General features: G+C 42.6%; 1 protein-coding gene across 3 annotated transcripts in view; it reads left to right on the forward strand.

Annotated features, from left to right (window-relative positions):
- The window catches only part of sgcz (sarcoglycan zeta), a 728,908-nt gene that overhangs the window by 466,358 nt on the left and 249,774 nt on the right, over nt 1–12,776 (forward strand). The window lies entirely within an intron of this gene.

Here is a 12,776-nt window from a genome sequence, read left to right on the forward strand (position 1 = left end):
AATTACAGCAGTGTTTATTCATAATCCCCCCATTTCAGGACACCATAATGTTTGAGACACAGCAATGTCATGTAAATGAAAGTAGTCATGTTTAGTATTTTGTTGCATATCCTTTGCATGCAATGACTGCTTGAAGTCTGTGATTCATGGACATCACCAGTTGCTGGGTGTCTTCCCTGGTGATGCTCTGTCATCTTTAGCTTATGCTTGTTTTGAGGGCTAGTCATCTTCAATTTTCTCTTCATATAAAAGGCATGCTCAATTGGGTTCAGATCGGGTGATTGACGGCCACTCAAGAATTGACCATTTTTAGCTTTGAAAAACTCCTTTGTTGCTTTAGCAGTATGTTTGGGATCATTGTCTTGCTGTAGAATGAACTACCGGCCAATGAGTTTTGAGGCATTTGTTTGAACTTGAGCAGATAGGATGTGACTTTACACTTCAGAATTCATTATAATACTACCATCGGCAGTTGTATCATCAATGAAGATAAGTGAGCCAGTACCTTCAGCAGCCATACATGGCCAGGGCATAACACCCCCACCACCGTGTTTCACAGATGTGGTGGAATACTTTGGATCTTGGGCAGTTCCTTCTCTCTTCCATACTTTGCTCTTGCCATCACTCTTATATAGGTTAATCTTTGTCACATCTGTCCACAAGACCTTTTTCCAGAACCTTGGTAGCTCTTTTAAGTACTTCTTGGCAAACTGTAACCTGGCCATCCTATTTTTGCAGCTAACCAGTGATTTGCATCTTGCAGTGTAGCTTCTGTATTTCTGTTCATGAAGTCTTCTGCGGATGGTGGTCATTGGCAAATCCGCACCTGACTTCTGAAGAGTGTTTCTGATCAGTTGGACAGGTGTTTGGGGATTTTTCTTTATTATAGCGAGAATTCTTCTGTCATAGTAGTGGAGGTCTTCCTTGGCCTGCCAGTCCCTTTGCGATTAGTAAGCTCACCAGTGCTCTCTTTCTTCTTAATGATGTTCCAAACAGTTGATTTTAGTAAGCCTAAGGTTTGGCTGAAGTCTCTAACAGTTTTATTCTTGTTTCTCAGTCTCATAATGGCTTCTTTGATTTTCAACGGCACAAGTTTGGTCCTCATGTTGATGAACAGCAGTAAAAGTTTCCAAAGGTGATGGAAAGACTGGAAGAAATGCTGAGAGCTCTCTTATACCTGCATTAAGGGGGCAATCAAATGCACCTGAGCAATTACAAATACCTGTGAAGCCATGTGTCCTGAAATGGAGGGTCTATGTATAAACACTGCTGTAATTTCTACATGGTGAAACAAAAATGTATTAAAAATACCCTTTAATAAAAGCTGGCAATGTGCCCTTTAACTACATGTGATTTTTTTTCTATTAAAAATCTCAAATTGCGGCAAATAAATAAATGGGTCTTTGTCCCAAACATTATGGAGGGCACTGTATGTTGCATTCAGGAACTTGATAATTGTTAGAAAGAAGCTATTCTAAAACTGGTGATCATGGTTTTCAGACTGTTAAAGATGATGCTAAGTTAAACTAATCTCTTTGGCTTGCATGTGATCCATATCCTTCCATTCCCTGCATATCCATTTATGTGCCTATCTAAAAGCCTCTTCAATGCCACTATCATATTTGCCTTTGTCACATTCCAGCCACCCACCACTCTCTCTGTAAAAATCTAAAACTAGATGGGACAGACATGATTTTTAACTGCCCTCTGATGTGAACGAGAAAAAAGTTATGAGCACAGCTAGGAGAAAAGAATAAATGTCAGCCTAACCAGTGAACCCCGTCTGAGAAATAAGAGGAAATGTTAATGGACCAATTACTACCAAAGGTGAAGGGGTCCACTGAAGAAATTTGTAAGAAGGAACTGCAGATGCCGGTTTATACCAAAGATAAACACAAAATACTGAAGTAACTCAGCGGGTCAGGCAGAATCTCTGGAGAAAAAGGATGGGTGACGTTTCAGGTCAGAACCCTTCTTCAGACTAAAAGTAGTTGGGGGTTGGGGACAGGAGACTGGTGGTAGGAAAAGGCCAGAAAAAATCAGGGCTGGCGATAGATGACTAATATGTAAGCTGTTGATTTTTAATAGCATATGACAGTTAATCCATGATCATTACTAAATTATAAGGGTCCTGATAAACATTCTGTCTGAGTGGTGAGAGTGGTGCACAATCTAGGCTTGAGGCTCCCTAATGATCAAAATATCATTGATTGGCCTCTTAAAATCATAATGTACCCAGCGTCACTAATGTGTTGTGAAACAGGTGGTCGCATTATGTGATGAATAGGGGCAACTACCCTGCACGTTTCTGCCACCTCCTCAGCATCCATTCACCAATGATATTACCCACACCCAATACCATCATCCTCTGCTACCAACAATAAACAGGGTGTCAACGGTTACAGGGATAAGGCAGGAGAATGGGTTTGATGGGTAAAGAAAGATCAGCCATGATTGCATGGTAGAGACCACTCAATGGGCTGAATGCCTAATTCTGCTCCGATGTTTTAGTTTTTAGTTTTTTAGAGATACAGCACGGAAACAGGCCCTGTGGCCCACCATGTCCATGCCGACCTGTGATCCCGCACATTAGCACTATCCTATACACACGAGGGCCAATTTACAATTGGACCAAGCCAATTAACCTACAAACCTGTACGTCTTTGGAGTGTGGGCGGAAACTGGAGATCCCGGAGAAAACCCACGCAGGTCACAGGGAGAACGTACAAACTTTGTACAGACGTACCCGTAGTCAGCTACCCTGGCGCTGTTAGGCAGCAACTCTACTGCTGTGCCACTGTGCTGCCCCTAAAGTTGTTTTATAAACTTATGAATCAGAATTCCACTTATTGACTTTCACCAGCCGCTGCTACCCAAATAACATCCCTGCATACTCCTTCCCGCAGTCACTAGCCAAAATGGAGAAACAAGGCCCTGAAAATGCTGTTTACAAAAAAGGACACAAAGTGCTGGAGTAATCTCTGGAGAATATGGACAGGTGATGTTTCAGGTCAGGGCCCTTTTTCAGTTTGAAGGATCCTGACCCAAAATCTCTATTCTGCAAAGATGCTGCTTGACCCGCTGAGTTACTCCAGCACTTTATCTCCTTACTACCAGAAATGGACTAGATTTGAAGCACAAAACCAGTTCATGCATTGGGGCACATTTACCAGGACTGCCATAGTGGCTGGCCTGAACGCTTTAAAAAAGAAATACAGCAAAACTTTGGGCACAATTGTGCATTCAGCTGAGGAAAGGACACCTCATCAAAATAAGCAATACCAGCATCAACCCAGATTATTTATACCTTCCACCTAGCACTCGGGTTATTTGCAGAAATCCTGCAGAAAATTTGAAGAGGATTAAATAATGATTAGGAATTTATGCAGCAGCTATTGAAGTCAACACTAAATTCCAAGAGACAGCAGCTTTTGCTTTATCATTGGTTGAAGTAAGCTTTGAACCAAAGGAAAAAATGTGAACATGATAAGAAGAGGCACTGACTTCCAGGAACAAAATGTGATTTGTGAAATGGACACCATTTTTGCATGCAGAACATGGTCAAAACAGATTTTATCCAATAAAGAAGCTTCTGAAAGCACTAAAAGCTTCTGAAATCAGTGAATCAGGAGTAAACTGCAGCAATTTATGGGCACCCAGATAACAATGGAAAAAAGTTTGTTGAGGGAGTAAGCTTTGCCTTTTAGTAAAGCAATACATGTAATGTGGAACAGAGCCAACTAACGAATGCATGAGAAACATTCAGCCAGTCATTGTGTTGAGGTAAAGTAACAAGAAGGTATTTATTCACAAAATGCTGGAGTAACTCAACAGGTCAGGCAGCATCTCAGGAGAGAAGGAATGGGTGATGTTTCGGGTCGAGACCCTTCTTCAGACTGATGAAGGGTCTCGATCCGAAACATCACCCATTCCTTCTCTCCTGAGATGCTGCCTGACCTGCTGAGTTACTCCAGCATTTTGTGACTAAATACCTTCGATTTGTACCAGCATCTGCAGTTATTTTCCTACAGTAACAAGAAAGTGAAAATCTGATATGTTATGACTAAAGCTGTAGAAGGTAGAGAGAAGCAAAAGGAATGTGAATGGTTCAGGATAGAACTCAAGGCAGCCTATACATTGGGAAACAGATGTTCAATAAATAATGTGGAGGAAGATAGACACCGAAGATAGACACAAGATGCTGGAGTAACTCAGCCAGACAGGCAGCATCTCTGAAGAAATGGAATAAGTGACGTTTCGGGTCTTCAGACCGGTCACCTATTCCTTTTCTCCAGAAATGTTGCCTGACCTGCTGAGATATTCCAGCATTTTGTGTCTATGTTCAATAAATAACATCAACTTCCATATAAGTTATATACAAATTAGATAAAAGACCAAATCAACTGCACTTTGAGAAGAAGGTAGTAGCTGTAAACCAAGCAAGTTATTTTGACTGATTATAGCTAGTGGTAATAAGTAAAATAATTTTACAATTTAAATTAGCATTTCATTGCATTTTTGTATCCAAACATGGAAGACTTCAAGATGGATCCACATGGTAGTGGCTAAGATAAAAGTAACTAGATATTTAAGTAGTAAGTATGTATTAACAGTGCATGGTGGAAACCAAGCAGGCAGGTAATTAAAACTTCTATGGTTACTTACCCAGTGGTAGTTCATCAGGAATCACCTGAATTGGGTTGCTTCTTTTGAGCAGACACAATTCCTTTTGAGCAAATTGTATAATACTTAAAACCAATAAAGTTCCTTTGCAGACGTCAGCATTGGTGTACCTGATATCACTGGGATCGAGCAAAGATTTGTACTCAGTGATTGGAATTTATTGTCACTTTCTTGCATGTGAAGTTGGCGGAAGGAGAAGACATGGGACGTACGTTTCCAAACTGGTACATTGTTTGAATTGAGAGGACAAGAGGAGCAAAGGTGACCATACCGATCTCACAAGGAAATCTTGGGTGTCTCCCAATGTGGATCCAAAACCCCAATTATTCCCAGAGATTTCTTCTGAGGCTTGTCAATATTTTGTGTTTATTAATTAGAAGATCTTAGAGTCATAGAGTCATGAAGTGATACAGTGTGGAAACAGGCCCTTCGTCCCAACTCGCCCACACCGGCCAACAATGTCCCAGCTACACTAGTCCCACTACCCTGCGCTTGGTCCATATCCCTCCAAACCTGTCCTATCCGTGTACCTGTCAAACTGTTTTTTAAATGATGGGATAATCCCAGCCTCAACTACCTCCTCTGGCAGCTTGTTCCATACACCCGCCACCCTTTGTGTGCAAAAGTTACCCCTCGGATTCCTATTAAATCTTTTCCCCTTCACCTTGAACCTATGTCCTCTGGTCCAAGTATTCCCTACTCTGGACAAAAGACTGTGCATTTACCCAATCTATTCCTCTCATGATCTTATACATCTCTATAAGATTACCCCTTATCCTCCTGCGCTCCATAGAATAGAGACCCAGCCTACTCAACCTCTCCCTGTAGCTCACACCCTCTAGTCCTGGCAACATCCTCGTAAATCTTTTCTGAACCCTTTCGATCTTTTACCACTAGCGCCTGGGAATGCCACTACTTGCATATTCCCCTCCAAATTTCACACAAGAATTGTGTGCATTTCTGGTCACCACAAATGTGAAGAATATGGTTGCACTGGAGAGAGAGCGGAGGAGATTAACCAGGATTTTGATGGATTAGAGGAGTTTGGTTATGGGGAGAGATTGGATAAGCCGGTCTTGTTTTGCCTGGAGTCAAGGAGCCTGAGGGGTGAGCTGCTAGAAGTGTACAAGATCATAAACATAAATAAAGTAGGTGGTAAGAATATTTTCCCATGACAGGGCTATCGAAACTAAGAGTGCACAAGTTAAGGTGAGAGGAAGGAATCGTCTGGAATTCATTTATTTATGTAGAGTGGTTGATATCTGCAACACATTGCCAGAGGAGGAGGAGATAGAAGCAGATCCATTTACTACATTTAAGAAACATTTAGACAGACACTTATACAGGCAAGGCATGGAATAATATGGTCTGAAAGCAAGCAATTGGGATTAGTGTAGTTGGGCAAAAAGGTTGGCATTGATGTAATGAATTAAAGGACGACCCGTTACTATGCTGTATGACTGTGATTCAATGAATATCCTGAGTGTGATATATATCAAGATCCTTCAGCTCATAGTCATAGAGTGATAGTGTGGAAACAGGCCCTTCAGCCCAACTTGCCCACACCGCCCAACATATCCCAGCTACGCTGGTCCCACCTGTCTGTTTGGTCCATATCCCTCAAAACCTGTCCTATCCATGTACCTGTCTAACTGTTTTTTAAATGTTGAGATAGTCCATGCCTCAACTACCTCCTCTGACAGCTTGTTCCATACACCCACCACCCTTTGTGTGAAAAAGTTACCCCTCGGATTCCTATTAAATCTTTTCCCCTTTACCTTAAACCTATGTCCTCTAGTCCTCGATTCACCCACTCTGGGCAACAGACTGTGCGTCTACCCGATCTATTCTTATGATTTTATGCACCTCTATAAGATCGTCCCTCATCTAAATCCTGGAACTAAATCTGTCTAAATCCTGACTCCCTTCTCAATAGCATTCTAGGAGTCCATTCAATAGGACAGCTACAGTTCAAGAACCCAGCTCACTACCACCTTCTCAAAGACAATTTATGCCAGGCCTATGTTGCCCAAAAATAAATTACCCATATTATTAGTTACAGTGAGCTAGGGGATATTTGCCAACTTTGGGATTGAATGTCTTTGAGGAGAATCTTCTTTTTTGGGAGAAATTACTTCCATGCTAGAGTAAAATGTACGAGAGAATATTGATATTAATTATACCTCAAAATATTTAGTTTCATTTGATCCATTTGCACATTAGTGTCTATAAATATCATGCTCACTGCCATTTAGTGATTTTCTGTCCTTGGATAAGTTCAAAATGCCATACAATATAGAATACAAAGAATTGGGTTGCATGCCAGGCAAGCTGAATGGTAAACAAAGTAGCTCAGACATCCATCCATGTGTAATCTGCACTGTAAGGAAACTAAAATAAAAAATGCAGCTTGATAGGTTGCAGCATGGAGACATCACAAAGGAAATAGATGAACTGGAGTGGATAAACCCATTATTAGTTGTTGACAAAATAAATGTTAAGCTGGTCTATGTGACAGGAACAGCTTTCTGTCTTGGGTTAAAAACAGAGGTTGTGATGAATCAGAGCTTTGTCAGATTTCAGACAGGAAGAAAGGTTACAAACATAACATCTATGACTCGGGCATGATTCAGGCAGCGATAAAGGCTATTTAGGGCAAGAGCTGGATTTGCGAGATGCCTGCTCCATTAAATTAATGATTGAGATCTGGGGTGAGCTTTGAGCTGTTCAAGCCTGCAGCTTAAAGCCAATCATCGGTCATCGGACATTGCCGAGAGCATCTCTGGGATGGCCTGGGAAATGTGTTTATTTCAGACCTTCGACCAAGAAGGCTTAACTGAGTCAGGAGTTGATAGGTTTTTGTTTTGGACACTTGAAATGAAATCTAAAGTTAAGAAGTAAATGGGGCTCTTCATCCCAGCGGGTCACCCTGCATTTACCAAATTGCCCATTAGATAGTGGAAAAAGGTTTTGGAGAATTTCCTCTGCCTGATTGAGGCTCAAAGGGCTGTTGACCCCTCTCACCCCCAGCCCCCCCCCCACATTCCTTCAGATGGGTGAAAGTCAGTAGAAAGGACCCACTACATCTGTTACCAGGAGCTACCGTAAGAGTTTTCCAATGTTATCTATAAGAACCAGGACCCAGCTGCTTACTTTGAGGACGTTTACAAATAATAATGTGGAAAACAAGGAACTGCAGATGCTAGTTTACACAAAAGGACAGAAAGTGATGGCGTAACTCAGTGGGTCAGGCAGCATCCTTGGAGAAAATGGATAGGTGATGTTTGGGGTTGGGAGCCTCTTCAGAAGAAACTTCTGCCCTCCATTGCTGCCCTACCACACCATGTCACTGCAGGCTGCGTCCAATTCATGCGCTCAGCCTTTTGGTACCTGATCCATTTGAGCCCCAGGCTGCTACAGGGCCTCTAGCGGCCTACTCTTTTGACTCCTCAATCCGGGTGCATTGACCCACGAACCTTTTTCTCTCCACGTGCCCCGGGAGCTCCTCCCGCAGCTGATCTCGTAGGTAAGACCCCCCTCAGTTCACCTTTGTCTCCCTGCATCCGCCGCTACCATCTTGAATCTAACATTTGCGGTTAACCAGCTCTGGAGACCAGTCGCTCTCTCTTCACCAGCCCTCAGGTACAAACAAGACCTGACTTGCTCTTGGGGCCAGGTTTCCTGGCTCCTTAACGGCAATCCAGGCCTGCTGCCAGGGAAAGGCACAGCACAACTCCATTGCCTCAGTGAGGCCTCGCGCAAATTAGAGAAACAGTACCTCATATTTCGCCTAGGGAACCTCTTTGCCTGAGATCATCTGTTGCCGGCCCAAACTTCAAATTCTTCAGAGTAAATATCACCAACGACTTCCCCTTGGCCACCCGTATTGAAGGAACTACCAAGAAAGACCTTCAGGTTTGTAGGTTAATTGGCTTAGGTAAAGATTGTAAATTGTCCCTAGTGTCTAGGACAGTGTATGCTCTGTAAGATTATGTTTTGGCCACATTTGGAGTATATCTTGCAGTTCTGGATGCCCCATTATAGGAAGGATGTGGAGACCCTGGAGCAGGTGCAGAAGAGGTTTATCAGAATGATGCCTGAATTAGAGGGTTTTGGATATAAGTACAGGTTGGACAACCTTGGAATGTTTTCTCTGGAATGCCAGAGGTTGAGGGGAGACCTAATAGAATTATATAAAATGATGAGAGCCAAAGATAGGGTAGACAGTCAGAACTTTTTTCGCAGGATGGAAATGCCAAAGACTAGAGAGCATAAGGTAGGCGGGTCCAATGTGCAGAGCAAATATTTTACACAGAGAGTGGTGGATGCTTGGAAGGTGATACCAGGGGTGGTGGTGGAGACAAATATCATCTTCTTATCGAGTCCACATCACAAGATTAGAAATTGTTCAGCCAGAGCTGAACACACTTCTCGGCATCTGCATGCATTGGCGTCTTGGGCTTCTTGTGCTTCTTGTGCTTCTTGTGCGTAGTGGGTGGAAAGATTGGTGGACACAGGGCTGCGACATGAACGCTCTTTCCTTGACCCCGAAACTGATATGATAGTGGTGTTTAAGCTTTTTAGATAGACACAGATACGATAGTGATGGTAATTGAGGCGTTTGGATAATTACATGGTTATGTAGGGAGTGGAGGATGTGGACCATGTGCAAGCAGACGCGATTAGTTTATCTTGGCATTATGTTCAGCACAGATAATATGGGTCAAAGCGGCTGTTCCTTTGATGTATTTTCTATGTTCTGTATCGTTCAATAATTGCTAGATAACTCTACCAAATGCATGTCCTGGACAAGTGGTGTATGCCATACAGCCCAACTGCTGCATCCAGCTCGCATGATTTCTACCTGGCCTCCTTCTATAAGCTGCAGTCACCCTGCGCTTGCTTCCCCCTGCCTGCACTTACTTGGCATTGCTCTGTGCTGCCAGTTCCTGATCAGTGAGAGTCTGCCTGTGCAGGGCCCTCCCTCAGTAACAGTTCGCCAGCTGCTTCAGCCATGGACCAAGCTTACCGGCTTTCAAAATACTCAAAAAACTTGTAGTTGTGTGAATGCTTCTTCTTGGGCACGTTGGAGTCAGTTACCCAGATTCAAATCTAACCAGACACAGAAAATACAGATGATGTGAATACCACGTCCATACAACACTGGAAACCTTTCCAGTGCCATGTTTTGTTCTATAGGTATTTGAGTTCTGACTGTTCTGTGATCTCTTCCCGCAAAGACTGCTAATCATTCCAAAGAACTCCTACTCATCTCTCACACCAAGCCGCTACCTTTGATGTCGGATCATGGCAAATGGTGCTCAAAAGGAATTGAAATTCCTCCAAGCCAAAGCTCCAGGCCTGATGCTGCATCTCGAGACGAGACAAGACGCAGGCCATTCCAATGCCTCCACTTGACTTGCTGAGTTCCTCCAGCAGCTTGTTTTTTTTAATCCCCAGTCTTTCCATGTCACATAAGGATGGGGACACATTTAGCCACTGGATTTCCCAGTCACCATTTTCATATCTAAACTGTGATGTTCATAGCTCAGGATGTGAATAACTTTGAGCATGGACTGGATTCAAGGCTGAGATTGTCCCGGTAGGAAACATATCCCAACATTTTGATGATTTCTCTGGTCTTTACAAACATTGAAATGTATTTAAAATGCTTAATATATGATCTTTTTTTAAATATAAAATAATTTAAATACTACATTTTGAAAGAATTTAAAAAAGCTGGTAAATACGTGATTCAATTGGCCTTTAAAAATATGTTAAAGTTAACAATTAAACCCAATAAATCACCTCAATTATTTAGAGAAGAAGCACATTTCCTGAAACCTAGATGCATCCCGGCAGGTATCCCTGACTGGTGAAATTAATAGGTTTGCTGTACTAGCGTCAGGTCAATTGCTGGTTCAAGGAACAGGTCTCTGACCAACTGCTGGGAAGCTGCAGAATGTGGCAGTGCTTTTGCTGAACTCTAAGGATGGAGGATAGCTGCTGCTGGATAGCTGTGAGCAACTGTGGCTCGTTCAAGACTTTGAGTTAAACTGAGTCCTGAGTTGTCAAGTTTGCCATTCCTATGCTGTGCCCCATTGTCCTGGTGTCCACACTTATACTTACACTTCCTCTCCCAATATTGGGACGATTCTCTCGAAAGAATGGTATATCTCTGTTTTGTCCACTACCATTGTTTTATGATGATGAGATCCGTTGTTTTGGTTAGTGTAGAGATACAGCGTGGAAACAGGCCCATTGGCCCACCCAGTCTGTGCCGACCAGCGATTACACGTACACTAGCACCAACCTATACACTAGAGACAATTTACATTTTTTTAACTGAAACCAATTAACTTCAAATCTGTACATCATTGGAATGTGGGAGGAAACCAGAGCACCCGAGAAAACCCACGCGATCACAGGAGAACATACAAACTCCATACAGACAGCACCCGTAGACAGAGTCGAACCTGGGTCTCTTAATGCAGTAAGTCAGCAGCGCTACCGCTGCACCACCTTGCCGTCCCTAAAGCTGCCATAACTAATCTTTCCTCATTAACTCCCCCCCGCCCCCCCCCCCCACCACAATTTCTCCTGTGCCCCACCTGGACGCACCTATTTCTCCCATTCCCCCTCCTCTACCACTACAATTTATTTCCTTAGCTTCACAATTTGCAACTCTTCAATCCTTATATCTCACATCGTCTGTCTTTTTATCTCTGGCCTTTGCCCAAGCATCTGCCTATCACCCCCCCCCCCCCCCCCCCCCCGCACACCCTCACCTGTATCCACCAAAAACTGCCAGGTTTTGTCCTGTCTCTCCTCTCTTTATTATCCCCCACCACCACAGCAGTCTGAAGAAAGGTCCCAACCCAAAACGTCATCCATCCATGTTCTCCAAAGATGCTGTCTGACCCATTGAGTTACTTTCACACTTTGGGTCTATTTATGTTATGTTTATCAATTTTGTGTAAGATTGATCTCCTTTGGTTGAATTCAGGAGGATTTAGGTCTACTGTCAAGGAAAATCTATTCAATTTTCCTGGCAATTTTGGCAGCATTCATGTCTCTACCACTATCAATTTTTACTACTTATACCACTACTTGCACTTCTCTATACTAAATTGCACCTGGGTAGGTTCACCACGTTTCTCACTCAGATCAGAATTCTTTGCTTCTATGCTGCTATCCTCCAAATCCATTGCACTTATTAGTCTGAAATCTAATTCTGTGCACACATTCAACACGATGAATATCAAATAGATACTGTGACAGCCCCAACAATGATTGACAGCATCTGGCATTGCATGCTGTCAATCATGTTATACCATTCCTTACTCAATGGGAATCCTCAAACAGACTCCTTTCTTTAAAACCTTAAACCATTTTCTTATTTGTCCTGAATAATCAATGAATGGTGGACAAAACTCCCAATGCTCCCAAGCTATGATATTACTGGAATTAATCAACTTCTAACATTTTGAAAACTGCCATGTCGTGGCAATTTACCTGACATCTGTGATGTGTACTTGTTGTCAATCATTTGCAAAGCATAATATTAAAGTGTCTTTGTGTTTCTTTGTCAATGAGAGAGAGCAGGCCAGGCAGATATGTGGAGCAATATCGCCAAGATGATACCAGCATATGGCAGGAGAGGGTGGGCATAGAATATAGCAGTAGGAAGGTTCTGGTGCAACTTTATAAAACATTAGTTGGGCCATACCTAGAGTATAGTGTACAGTTCCGGTCACCACACCATAGAAAGATGGAATTGCAGTGAAGAAGATGCAGAGGAGATTCATCAGGATATGAGGAGAGTCTGGATAGGTTGGGTTTACTTTCTTTGGAGCTGAGAAATGTAAGAGGCATAAAGAATTATTAGGGCCATACATAAAATTGAAAGTAGAGGTTTCCAAAGTGAGAGGGTGTAGTTTTATGGTAATGAGCAAGAGTTGAGAGGGAATCTGAGGAAGAACATTTTCATTCAGAGGATGGTTGGAATCTCAAAATCACAGCCTCAATGTGTGTTTAAAGAAAATGCAAATATAATTGCAAAATGGAATAGAATCAAAGAGAGATGCAGCATG

Source organism: Rhinoraja longicauda, chromosome 1, assembly GCF_053455715.1.
Source record: "Rhinoraja longicauda isolate Sanriku21f chromosome 1, sRhiLon1.1, whole genome shotgun sequence".
NCBI lineage: Eukaryota > Metazoa > Chordata > Chondrichthyes > Rajiformes > Arhynchobatidae > Rhinoraja > Rhinoraja longicauda.